This window comes from Bufo gargarizans, chromosome 7 (assembly GCF_014858855.1).
Source record: "Bufo gargarizans isolate SCDJY-AF-19 chromosome 7, ASM1485885v1, whole genome shotgun sequence".
NCBI classification, from domain to species: Eukaryota; Metazoa; Chordata; class Amphibia; order Anura; family Bufonidae; genus Bufo; species Bufo gargarizans.
The window spans coordinates 103,541,666-103,556,109 of NC_058086.1; the positions used below are offsets into that span (position 1 = coordinate 103,541,666).

General features: G+C 45.0%; 1 protein-coding gene across 1 annotated transcript in view; it reads right to left on the minus strand.

The window, feature by feature from the left end:
- The window catches only part of DDR2 (discoidin domain receptor tyrosine kinase 2), a 1,312,077-nt gene that overhangs the window by 274,393 nt on the left and 1,023,240 nt on the right, over positions 1–14,444 (minus strand). The window lies entirely within an intron of this gene.

Consider the following 14,444-nt stretch of genomic DNA (forward strand, 5'->3'; position numbering starts at 1 on the left):
TTCAAGAAAGCTGGACCTCGCTGGTCACGTCTCCAAACCGATAAACCACACCCGCCTCTGTGAAGCCACCCCCCACCTCTGTGGAGCCACGCCCCCATCACCGCTGGGGGGTGGGGGTGGGAAACGAGGGAAGGCCCTTCATAGTAGTTATTAACCCCTTTCAGCAGTCTGTGAATGGCTACTGGAGCTGCTGATTTTGAATAGGGTTAATAACTACTTTGGGAGCTGAAAGGGGGGGGGGGGCAATAACTACTGTGATGTGAAGAGGGGACTGAAAGGGTTTAATAAATACTGTGAATAGGGAACTGCTGAAAGGGGTTAGCTATTAACCCCCATTCCCAGTATTTATTAACCCCTTTCAGTCCACTCTTCACATCACAGTAGTTATTATTCCCCCCCTTTCAGCTCCCAAAGTAATTTACCCCTTTCAAAATAAGAAGCACCAGTAGCCATTCACAGACTTTCTTATAACACATTTTCCCCCTTTCAGCAGTTATTACAGTACAACCCCATTCACAGACTCCCCCCCCCCCCCTTTCAGTTTCAGCAATCCACAGCCACAGTGTACGACCCACAGTGTGCGCTCCTCTGTGAGTCTGTTCCTTTACTTCCCGCCGCAGCTGCAAACCAGAATTGACTGGCGTGAATCTGCAGGCAGCGCTGCCAGATATGTGATGTTAGTGCTCTCTGAGCTGTGACTGATGTGAGTGATTCTTAAAGTGCCCCGTACTTCTGGCCTTGTGCCGGACGAAGGACCAGGAGTTTAAAAACTGGACTGTCCGGCTTAAAACCGGACGTTTGGCAACCCTAGTTGTTTCATCCCTGGTAAAAAGAGACTCAGGAGATGGCTCACAGGAAATGGGGCATGTCAGAGCCAGCTGAGTTCCTGAGCCTGATAAAATAACTGCTTCTACACTGCTTTTGAAGATTATAGGAACCTCCTGTGTATCTCTAAGGCCTCATGCAGATGACCGTTGTGTGTTTTGCAGTCTGCAAATTGTGGATCCGCAAAACACGGATGGCGTCCGTGTGTGTTCCGCAGTTTGTGGAACGGCACGGAAAGCCATTGATATAACTGCCTATTTTTGTCCGCAAAACGGACAAGAATAGGACAGGTTATATTTTTTTTGTGGACCATGGAATGGAGCAACGGATGGGTCCTCATCCAAGCCACAAAAACTGTGGCTCAGATGCGGACCAAAACAACGGTCGTGTGCATGAGGCCTAAGTGTGATATCTCCCCCTTATCTGTTGTGCAAGCATCAGAGCTGAAAACAAACATAGTTGGATTTTCAGGCAAAGGATGTTACAGCAGTACAGTACTGACAGAAGGGAGACACCCCCTGCTTCTGAATGAAATGCATCTAGCTGTGTAACTGAAACAGGTAATAATATAACTGAAAATGACTTTAGGGGAGCCTAAAAAACAACAGTTTCTCCACATTTATGATTGTACAAAGAAACACAGCCATTATGAAAACTTTTTGAAAACTCTGGTATTCTTTAAAGGGAATCGGTCATGTAGATTTAGAGCCATTTAAAGGTCTGCCAGATCTCATATAGCATGTCCGCAATATACCTTTGCTATAATTATGAATTATTTAGTTTACTCAGAAAATCAATGTTATCAATATTCAAATTACCTCTGAGAACAGACCAAGGGGCTGTTCCTAACATCTCTGGAGCCCAGCCATGCCCACGCTGAAGAAGCCCAGCACCACCCTGCATTCCAAAGTCCCCTCCTAGCTCCCCCAATGTCATTTAGAGTACTTGACGCAAGCGTCTGTACTCCTGGTGTAAGCACCCACCTGGTCTTCCACATGTGCCACATGGCAGACTCTATAAAGAGCTCTATATGAAAAATCTAGGTGACAGAATTGCTTTAATATCCAAGGCAGCACATTGTCTACAGTATATCACTTACCACAATGTTGGCAAATGAGGTTCAATGTGGACAAATGTAAAGTTATGCATCTTGGTAGTAATAATTTCTGTGCTTCATATGTCCTAGGTGATGCAGCACTCGGAGAGTCACTTATAGAGAAGGATTTGGGTGTCCTTGTGGATGGTAGATTAAATTACAGCGCACAATGTCAATCAGCTGCTTCTAAGGCCACCAGGATATTTTCATGCATTAAACGAGGCATGTACTCGCAGGGCAGGGATGTAATACTACCACTTTACAAAGTGCTGGTGCGGCCTTATCTGGAATATGCAGTCCAGTTCTGGGCACCAGTACATAGAAAGGATGCACTGCAGCTGGAAAAAGTAGAGAGGAGAGCAACTAAAATGATAAGGAGCATGAAGGGTCTTAGTTATGAAGAAAGATTAAAAGAATTGAATTAATTTAGTCTTGAGAAGAAACGTCTAAGGGGGGACATGATTAAGGCTACTTTTACACTAGCGTTTGGTGCGGATCCATCTTGTATTTGCACAGACGGATCCGCACCGATAATGCAAACGCTTGTATTCGTTCAGAACGGATCCGTTTGCATTATTAACAAAAAAAAAAGTCTAAGTCAAAACGGATCCGTCTTCACTTACATTCAAAGTCAATGGGGGACGGATCCGTTTTCAATTGCACCATATTGTGTCAGTGAAAACGGATCCATCCCTATTGACTTATATTGTAAGTCAGGACGGATCCATTTGGATCTGCATCGTCAGGCGGACACCAAAACGCTGCAAACTGATGCATTCTGAGCGGATCCTTATCCATTCAGAATGCATTGGGGCTGAAATGATCCATTTTGGGCCTCCTGTGAGAGCCCTGAAACGGATCTCGCAAGCGGACCCAGAAACGCCAGTGTGAAAGTAGCCTAACCTATACAAATATATAAATGGGCCATACAAAAAATACTGCGAAAAGCTGTTCCATGTAAAATGTGCTCAAAAGACAAGGGGCACTGCCTCCGACTGAAGAAGAAGAAGTTCAGTCTCCAGAAATGTCAAAACTTCTTTACTGTGAGAACTGTGAATCTGTGGAATATAATTCCTCAGGACGTGGTCACAGCAGGAACAGTGGACAGTTTCAAAAAGGGTTTAGACAAATTCTTCAGTAAAGTAAAAAAACATTAAAGCGAACCTTTCACCAGGATTTCACTTAAAAAAACTTACCAGTACCTTATAGATTATCCTCATTGTGTTTCAATGCATTCTTGTGATGCTTTCCTGGGATGGATATTCATGAAAAAAACTACTTATAAAGTCCTCGTCTCCAGCTCCTGAAGTCATGCTAGCAGTGAAGGGGGTAGACCTTCCCTCACTCCGGCCCTAACCCCGCCTCTAAGTAGTGTAACTGACACCCGGCTCAGTCGACGGGACCGCGCTTGTACAGGCGGCGCATGCGCCGTCGGACTCTAGCGTGACCCTGTAACTGAATCGCACGTGCGCCGTCCCCGATGCCTGCCTGTCTTCTCTTCCTCAGTTACAGGATCACGCTTGAGTCCGACGACGCATGCGCCGCCTGTACAAGCGCGGTCCCGGCGACTGAGCCGGGTGTCAGTTACACTACTTAGAGGCGGGGTTAGGGCAGGGGCGTTACAGCCCGGAGTGAGGGAAGGGCTACCACCTTGACTGCTAGCGTGACTTCAGGAGCTGGAGACGAGGACTTTATAAGTAGTTTTTTTTCATGAATATCCATCCCAGGAAAGCGGCACAAGAATACATTGAAACACAATGAGGATAATCTATAAGGTACTGGTAATAGTTTATTAAATGAAATCCTGGTGAAAGGTTCGCTTTAATGCTTATGAAAACATGTAGAAATCTGAGTCTCACTTCCTTCTGGGATTCGCATCCCCACCGATCTCTTGGTTGAACTTCATGGACGTTTGTCTTTTTTCAACCCTATTAACTATGTAACTATGTAATGCTCACTAGTCATATAATATGACTTTAATATAAAACATTCATTATTGAATGTCATTTACCACCAAAAAACACATGTTACATATACCTCCAGCTCACTATTTGTGATGGTACAGGGGCAGAGTGAGGGTTAAGTGAAATAGGAGATTGCTAGGGTACCTTTTAAAAAAGCATAATATATGTATTTAAAGAATATATATTCGTATGCATTTTAATTGTTTACCAATTAGTGTATCTTGGTATAAAGAACAACAATCAGAATGTGTGGGGAAAAAAACAAGAGACAAAGTTAAATGATTATCTATCTGACAACTACAGTACTGTATGTTTTTAAATTTCAGGGATATTGGTGGGCACCTTTAGAAACCTTTGTCTTGGGCACCTACATAACTTGTCTCACCACTGAGGCAGAAGTACATTTAAAGGGGGCATGTTTGCCCCCTTTATAAAGTTGCCTTGTTACATGTGATTGATATGTGATTTTATATAATAATCTATTGTTTGTGTCAGAACCACAGAGTCCCCCATCCCCCACTTCCCGACACATCACAGTAGATGCTGGCAAACCATCGTCTCAGCGGTGTCGCCATTTCTGCATGAAGACACCAGGGAAATTGTCTGTGGATGGCATTCTGGAGGTGTAGAAAGTCGTAGAAGGGGCCCTTATATGTTTCCCTGCACTACCTTGATCGTCGACATTGCAGCAGTAGAAGAGTTGGCCTACATTGTCTGCAGGTACAATTGAGGTGCAGCCAAACAACCATGCATGTTTAGCAACTCTAAGTATATGGGCAATAAGCACACAAATAATGATGGAAATTCTGCATGTAGAGAATAGAAATGTATGGCACAGTAAAAATATCTTCTTTATTAGTCTTGCAGGTACGTTAACATGTTGGTGAAAATGAAGCTTGCTGTGAGATTGGGGAGGGGTCTAGGACTAGACATCCAAGGAGCATGCTGGTAGGCTGGGGGAGAGAGGCTAAAAACAGTGACTGAAAATCTGAGGAGGCGTAAAGCCTAAGAAAACACCAAAAACCGTGTAAGAGAGAGAGAGCGTGAGTCCTAAAGCTGGAAGCTATCGGAGGAGTCAATTAGAGATTGACACAGAGTTACAGGAGCTGGTAAATGTGAGTGCGGGTTGCAGGTGCATTATTTAAGCCAAGTAAATGTAGTATTACATTATGACCAGTTGGCCAAACATCTGGTCAAAGGCCACACTCTCTTAGACTATGAGAACATGTGGTGAGAGTGGAAAATGCAAAATAACATGTCCACGGGTGAAAGCATACTAGTAAGAAACTGATATGCAATCGGCATTTGCAAATACTGTGTCCTTCTGCAAGTGGGGTCAAGTGAGTGTGCAAACTGTTTGCTGCATTTCCAAGTCAAAGCCAAAGATGAACCAATATTATCAAGTATTGCACAACTTTCAATAAATGTGGCGCACATTTTGACAACTGTAAGTCAAAGAAAAACTCACTTTAAAAGTTGTTTTTCTGCTGTTCAAAAGACTGTGCCCATCAAGGGTGAATGAAGCTACCAAGCTGTGTACCTCTGTTAGAGACAGGAGCTAGAGATGAGCGAATCAAAGTTGACGAAGTGGAACTTGATCTGAATTTAAAAAAAAAATTGATTCGGCCCAAAGTTGAATTTTCTCACACTTGGTGGTAATGAATCATATTTTTCCTAAAATGGCTGCTGCACATGTTAGAAAGAGGAAGTAAAAAGCCCGGGAAGGAGGGATCACCCATAATGCCAGGCAGATGTCCAATCAGCAGATAGCCCTATAAAAAGTCTCCTTCTGCCAGGCTTCTGCCATTTTACTGTTAATTTAGTGCAGGGAGAAACGTTTAAAGGGACAAGGGACAGTGTTTAGGAAAGACTTTATTCACCCAAAAATTACTATTGAGCAGTTCAGGGACAGATTATTCATACTGTAGGAATATAATAGGGAAACATTAGCCACACTGTTAGGAAAGAGCAGGGGATAATAGAAGAATGTAAAGCCTGGCTAATAGGAGCAATTCTATTACACCTTGCTGCACTAATTGGGGTTAAAAAGTGTTCTAATACTACAGATTTTAGGTTGTTTGCATTCTTTGATACATCAGTAATTCCAGTAATCCTTGATTCTGTTATTGGGTTGAAACTGGGGTCTGATACTACAGAATTTGGGGGGTTCATGTTCTTTTATATATAATTCATTCCGTTAATCTTTGATTGTGTAATTTGGGTGAAAATGTGCCTTGATACTATAGATTTTAGGGTGTTCACGTTCTTTTATATATAATCCAATCCGTTAATCCTTGATTGTCTAATGTGAGTCGAAATTGTGGTCCGATACTACATATTTTGGGGTGTTTATTTTTTTAAATATATATATATATATATATATATATATATATAATCTCAGTACAGACCAAAAGTTTGGACACACCTTCTCATTCAAAGAGTTTTCTTTATTTTCATGACTATGAAAAATTGTAGATTCACACTGAAGGCATCAAAACTATGAATTAACACATGTGGAATTATATACATAACAAAAAAGTGTGAAACAACTGAAAATATGTCATATTTCAGGTTCTTCAAAGTAGCCACCTTTTGCATTGATTACTGCTTTGCACACTCTTGGCATTCTCTTGATGAGCTTCAAGAGGTAGTCACCTGAAATGGTCTTTCAACAGTCTTGAAGGAGTTCCCAGAGATGCTTAGCACTTGTTGGCCCTTTTGTTTTCACTCTGCGGTCCAGCTCACCCCAAACCATCTCGATTGGGTTCAGATCCGGTGACTGTGGAGGCCAGGTCATCTGGCGCAGCACCCCATCACTCCCCTTCATGGTCAAATAGCCCTTACACAGCCTGGAGGTGTGTTTGGGGTCATTGTCCTGTTGAAAAATAAATGATGATGGTCCAACTAAATGCAAACCGGATGGAATAGCATGCCGCTGCAGGATGCTGTGGTAGCCATGCTGGTTCAGTATGCCTTCAATTTTTAATAAATCCCCAACAGTGTCACCAGCAAAGCACCCCCACACCATTACGCCTCCTCCTCCATGCTTCACGGTGGGAACCAGGAATGTAGAGTCCATCCGTTCACCTTTTCTGCGTCGCACAAAGACACGGTGATTGGAACCAAAGATCTCAAATTTGGACTCTTCAGACCAAAGCACAGATTTCCACTGGTCTAATGTCCATTCCTTGTGTTCTTTAGCCCAAACAAGTCTCTTCAGCTTGTTGCCTGTCCTTAGCAGTGGTTTCCTAGCAGATATTCTACCATGAAGGCCAGATTCACACAGTCTCCTCTTAACAGTTGTTCTAGAGATGTGTCTGCTGCTAGAACTCTGTGTGGCATTGACCCTGGTCTCTAATCTGAGCTGCTATTAACCTGCGATTTCTGAGGCTGGTGACTCGGATGAACTTATCCTCCGCAGCAGAGGTGACCGCATGTGAGCCAGTGAGCTGCATTTTTCTTGCCATAATACAAATTCTAACAGTCTATTCAGTAGGACTATCAGCTGTGTATCCACCTGATTTCTCCACAACGCAACTGATGGTCCCAACCCCATTTATAAGGCAAGAAATCCCACTTATTAAACCTGACAGAACACACCTATGAAGTAAAAAACTAAAAACCATTTCAGGTGACTACCTCTTGAAGCTCATCAAGAGAATGCCAAGAGTGTGCAAAGCAGTAATCAAAGCAAAAGGTGGCTACTTTGAAGAACCTAGAATATGACATATTTTAAGTTGTTTAACACTTTTTTGCTATGTATATAATTCCACATGTGTTAATTTATAGTTTTGATGCCTTCAGTGTGAATCTACAATTTTCATAGTCATGAAAATAAAGAAAACTCTTTAAATGAGAAGGTGTGTCCAAACTTTTGGTATGTACTGTATATACTGCCAGTCCAAGTAAAATCCAGCCCAGAAAATGTATACAAATTCTGTCTCAGCAAACAATGCTTTTGCTGAGACCACTGCCACTCTCTGAATTGTATCTGTCTCTGAGGTACCCAAGTGGGATAACCCACCTTTCATCCCTGTAAACCTTACCACATATCCTCCCAATTTGTTCACACATGTGGGGGTGAACACTTGCAATACCCGGATGCTCGTAAGAGGGCATCCGTCCCACACTTTTCCCTTTTATTTTTCCACACCCATGCCAGCAGAGCATGGTTAATTACCAAAACTGACTTTCTGCCTAATAGATATTGTCTAAGAGACTACAGTGTCCATGTGACAGGCAGACCCTCTCTTTCTATTCTTTGACCGCGCTCTCCCTTTGTTTTACACTGCTGGTTCAGCAGAGCATGTTTCTTACGACTTGCTCCTTTTCCACGCATCTGGACCACTTTTCCATTATTCTCAGCAGCAGTTTCTTCGGGTTTGTGGGCAGCTTCAGAGTCTTATCCGTCTTTAGTGGCTTTTCCCACTTCGGCAGTCGCCCCTTTCGCCTTAATATTGGTCTCTGGAACATCCGAGGATTTCTCCCATTTCAAGACCTCGGCTTTTGCTTCTTCAGCCTCTGTTTCATTGGAGTCTCCATTCATTTTCTTAGCCTTTTCATTCTTCATGGACATGGGACCATATCCTTGCCTTCTTAACTCCTCCTCCTCTTTCTCATCAAGGTTGGAGGCACTGGGGACATCGGGATCTTCACCAGACTCGTCACCTTCTGGCAAAACCTCCAGAGGTTCAATCAGGATATTGTTCCCCAATCGTTTAGGCTCTAGGAGAGCCATCTCACATTAGTAGACAACATCTGCATGCTGGTCGTCTATCTCCTGGTAATTCTTCTCCAGCAGACCGCTGGCTTTTTGTAAAGGCACTGACGGAAGAAGGAACATCTTTCATTCTCAGGTCCTGGCTAACTCATTGCCACGAGTCTTCTGGCTTCTGCATTCACATCAGCCCCATCAGCGGGCTCAGCAGAAAGATCTTCCGCCTTCTCCGCCTCGGTCAGCACCGCAGCGCCACCATCTCCAGATCTCTTCTTAACAGGCTCTGGCTTAGGCTTCTCCAACTCATCTCGCTCCTCTTGCGCTACTTCAAGGGTTCTAGCCAAGAAGAGGGCCTTGATCTCTCTTTCCCAAGCATCCACCTTCGCTTGGTCATTTACTTTGGCATATCGGGCCAAGTTGTATTTCTCTTGAGCCCGGGGCCAGTCAAACGCTTTCTGTTTTTTTTCTTAGTTTTTCCCACCAGTTTGTTGGAAGCGCCCTCCTCTTTTGGTCCTTCTGGTCCAACTGCTCTTCACTGGGTTCTGCGGCAGCAGATATAGGAGTATAACCATTCGTTTCCAGAGACCCTGTGGAGACAGCTAGTCTCTTCTTTATCAGATCTAGGGATTTTATATAGAGGGAGGAATCATCTTCTTGCTTGCAGCTGTACCAACATGTCAGGTCATTTACCACAGCCTGGGTATGGGTCTCAGACACTAGGCTGAAGTCTCCCCACTTAACTCTCATCATGTCAGATACAACTGTCAACTGATCGCTACTATTAACCACCTCAACTTCACAAGGCTTCGACCTGGTAGCTTCCCTCTCAGAGTTGCTAATGGTCACAGCACATACATCACCTACAGTGCTGCACATAATTATTCATACCCCTGAGAAATTTTAACTTAAAGTTACTTTTATTCAACCAGCAAGTAATTTTTTGATGGCAAATGACAAAGGTGTCTCCCATAAGATAATAGGACGATGTACAAGAGGCATTATTGTGGGTAAAAAAAAAAAAAATTCTTAGCTTTTATTTACATTTGAGCAAAAAATACAAGATGTTCCGCACTGTGGAAAATCTCAGAGGACGTGGTCGGAAGCCAAAAGTGACACCCTTGCTGGCCAGGAGGAGAGTTAGAGAGGTGAAAAATAATCCAAGGATCACCACCAAGGCCATCCTGGTGAATCTGGGCTCTGCTGGTGGCAATGTCCCAAGGAAGACAATCAAATGGACACTGCACACTGCTGGGTTCCACGGATGCAGACCAGGCATACAAAAGCTTGCTTGGCCTTTGCAAAAGCTCATCTGGACAAAGAAGAAGACTTCTGGTCTTCTGTGTTATGGTCAGATGAAACAAAAATTGAATTGTTTGGTCACAATGATATTTCCTTCATTTGGCGTAAAAAAGGAGAAGCCTTCAACCCAAAGAACACCATCCCCACTGTCAAACATGTTGGTGAGAACCTAATGCTTTGGGGGTGTTTTTCAGCCAATGGACCAGGGAAACTAATTTCAGTAAACGGCACCATGAAAAAAGAGCAATACATGAGGATTCTCAATAACATCAGGCAGTCTGCAGAGAAACTTGGCCTTGGGCACCAGTGGACATTTCAGCATGACAATGACCCAATACACACAGCAAAAGTGGTGAAGAAATGGTTAGCAGACAACAACATTAACGTTTTGGAGTGGCCCAGCCAGAGTCCAGACTTCAATCCAATTGAGAATCTGTGAAGGGAGCTAAAGATCAGGGTGATGGCAAGAAGACCCTTCAACCTGAAAGAGTTGGAGCTCATTGCTAAAGATGAATGTGCAAAAATACCTGTGGAGACATGCAAAAAGCTGGTCTGCAATTATAGGAAGCGTTTGATTGCTGTAATAGCCAATAAAGGCTTTTCTATTGATTATTGAGAAGGGGATGAATAATTTTGGACTGGACACTTTTTTCTCAAATGTAAATAAAAGCTGAGTATTTCTTTTCCCCACAATAATGCCTATTGTACATCGTCTTATTATCTTTTGGGAGACACCTATGTCATTTCCTGTCAAAAAGGTTGAATAAGAGTTGAAGCAAGAGTTTCGTCACTATCGGCTGAAGTGTCTACCTTACCCCACAACAACGAAACAATATCACAGCCCAACATCACATCATATATGAACATATTTGAAACATCAGGTCCACAAGACCCAGTTCTCACTGGAGACTCCCCCTCAGTGAGAACTACATGCACTTGCTCAGGCTCTCTTTCAGGTGCCTGGTTCACATTATAGGTCACACCACTTTCATCTATATTGCACACAAGCTCACTAACCATAGAACCCTGGGGAGACTGCACCTAGTACATGTGGTACACCTTCTAGCATTGCCTCACTTTTCTGCATGTTTATCACAGGGGGTTCCTTCAGCTGTGTGCTCTCACCATCAATCAACATCCCTACCACATATACAATTTAGCCAGCAGGGGTAGCTTTTTTTCCTGCTCACAGCCTGTAAAGGAAAAGGGGTGTCATCATTATAACATAGTTTTCATTTGGCAATGCAAATAAAGTTGTCACTTCAGTCCCAACTGTCACCATAGTCTCAAGTCCGGTGGGAACTATCTGATAGTCCTTTTTAATTGCATGTCTGTCTAGCATATTTATCACTATACCAGTCTTAGTTTTCAGTATCGTGCTACCCCTTATCCGGGCTAGCATAGGGTCTCTAACTTTAATGACCCCAAGCCTGTCCTTGGTCATGGGCGTTTTGGGCAACACAATACCCTTCTCCCCTGCAGATTCCTGTGAGGAAGCAACCGCAACAGGCTTATCCGCCTGTTCAGACGCCGCGGTTTCCATATAGACACATCCCCAGCCGGTGTCTGCTAACCCAGTAAAAACACTAATGTTTTTACAGCCTGACATAGCGGATTCTGCAGTCTCTGGAGATGAAGAAATCCCAAGATTATCTCTCCCGAGATCTCCAGCCTTCTTTGGGTTCCTGGTATTACGACCACCGGCAGACTCCTTACTGCAATCGTTGCCACCGGAAACCACATGGCCTGGAGTCTGGACCTCTATCGGACGGTCACTCCAGGTGCACCCTTTAGGACCTTGTGCACAATCACAGGAAACACAGGCACTCCTGAGAGTAGCACCACTCTCCACCTCTTTGTCTTCCCGATGGTCCGCTTTTACTCTGAAACTCCAGGCATACCACCAACACTTTTAACGCTTACAGAGGGTCCACTCATAGAGTTGAGCGGACACCTGGATGTTCGGGTTCGACGGGTTCAGCCGATTTTCACAAAAAAATTTGAGTTCCGGACCCGAACTTGACCGCGAACCCGAACCCCATTGAAGTCAATGGGAACCCGAACTTTGGAGCACTAAAATGGCTCTAAAAAGTAATGGAAAGGGTTTCAAATGGCACCAAAATGTGGTTAAGAGCATGGCAAGTGCTCTGCAAACAAATGTGGATAGGGAAATGACTTCAAATTACATAAAATACGTAAAAATAAAAAATAATAATCTTGAACTAGGAGGAGGAGGGGATGTAGGTGGAAGCGGCGGTGTAGTAGAAGGAGGTAGCCAACACTGGTTTTTGGTTCTGATTTAAATTTTATTATTTTTGTTCAAATTTGGGTAGACCACAAAACATTTGGAAATATAAAAATAAAACAATGAGAGTGCGCTGGAGTGTAATAATAACCATTCTGCACAAGGTACGGACAAGTCCTGTGGGATCTATGCCTGGTACATTTTAATGAACGTGAACTTGTCCACATTGGATGTGGAAAGGCAGCTGCGCTTGTCTGTGATAGCGCTCCCTGCTGTGCTAAGCACACGTTCAGACAATACACTGGCTGCAGGCCAGGCCAGCGCCTCCAAGGCATAAAGGGAAAGCTCAGGCCATGTGCCCAATTTGAAGACACAGAAGTTGAAGGGGGCAGACCCATCATTCAGTATGTGTAGGCACGTGCACACATACTGCGCCACCATGTTGCTGAAATGCTGCCTTCTGCTAAGACGTTCCATATCAGCTGGTGGTGCTGGTTGTTGTGGCGTGCTGACAAAGCTTTTCAACATTTCGGCCATGCTAAACCTGCCTTCTGAGGTGCTGGTGGTGCCCCAGATGCATTGGCAACCTTTTCCTCCTCCTCAGTCTTCGCCTTGTGCTTCTACTGTGCCCCCGCTGTCAGGTGGGAATTCCATCAGCAGCGCGTCTACCAGCGTGCGCTTGTACTCGCGCATCTTCTGATCACGCTCCAGTGATGGAATTAAGGACAGTACGTTGCCCTTGTAGTGGGGTTTCAGCAGCGTGGCCACCCAGTAATCAGCACAAGTTAGAATGTGGCCAACTTGGCGGTCGTTGCAGAGACACTGCAGCATGTAATTGCTCATGTATGCCAGGCTGCCCAGAGGCAACGATAAGCTGTCCTATGTGGGAGGTGTATCGTCTGTGTCCTCTGTATCCCCCCAGCCACGCACCAGTGATGGCCATAGTATAGGTGCCACCCTGCTGTGAACACTGTTCCTCCTCCTCCATCTCATCCTCCACCTCGTCATCCTCCAGAACTGTGCCCTGGCTGGACAATTGTGTACCTGGCATATGTTGGTGCAGGAACCCACCCTCGGAGCCACTTGTGAAAGAGTGGCCTGAAACCCTTGTAAATAATCCCTCTTCCTCCTCCTCCTGTGCCACATCCTCTTCCATCATCGCCAGGAGCGTTTTTTCAAGGAGGCATAGAAGTGGGATAGTAACTCTTAGAACGGCACCGGCCATGTTGGCCGAGTACTCGAAACAGCGCAACAAGACACACAGGTCTCGCATGGAGGCCAACTCATTGGCGGTGGAGTGGTGCTGTTCTGCAGTGCGACTGACCCGTGCGTGCTGCAGCTGAAACTCCACTATGGCCTGTTGCTGCTCGCACAGTCTGTCCAGCATGTGCAAGGTGGAGTTCCACCTTGTGGGCACGTCGTATATGAGGCAGTGAGTGGAAAGGCCGAAGTTACGCTCCAGCGCAGACAGGCAAGAGTGAGAACTCCGAAAGTGCGCACAGATGGCCCACACTTTCTACAGCAGCTCTGATATAGTGGTGTAATTTTTCAGGAATTTCTGCACCACAAAATTCAGCACATGCGGCAGGCATGGGATGTGCGTCAAACCGGCTAGGCCCAGAGCTGCTTCGAGATTTTGCACATTATCACGCACCACCAGGCCGGACTTGAGGCTCACTGGCACCAACCACTCATCGCTCTGTTGTTCCATGCCCATCCACAGCTCCTGCGTGGTGTGGAGTTTGTCCCCCAAACAGATAAGCTTTAAAACTGCCTGTTGTCATTTACTCCTGGCTGTGCTGAAGTTGGTGGTGAAGGTGTTACGCTGACCGGATGAGGAGGCGGAGTAGGAAGCAACAGGAGGCAAAGAGAAACTCTCTGCAATCCTCGGTGGTGGAAGGACATGCGCCAAACTGCTATCTGCCTCAGGCCGAGCCGCCACTATATTTACCCAGTGTGCAGTTTGGAAGATATAACGTCATTGACTGTGCTTACTGGTCCACGTATCCATAGTTAGGTGGTCCTTACCACAACTGGCGTTGCGCAGTGCACACCTGATTTTGTCCCCCACTTGGTTGTGCTGGGAAGGGATGGCTCGCCTGGAAAAGTAGTGGCGACTGGGAACAACGCACTGTGGGACAGCCACCACAATAAGGCTTTTAAAACTCTCCATCTCCACCAGACGGAATGACAGCATTTCAAAGGCCAGGAATTTTGAAATGCTGGCATTCAGGGCCAGGGATCGCAGGTAGGTAAGGGGTACTTCCGCTTTCGCTCCAGTGACAGCTGAACGCTTCC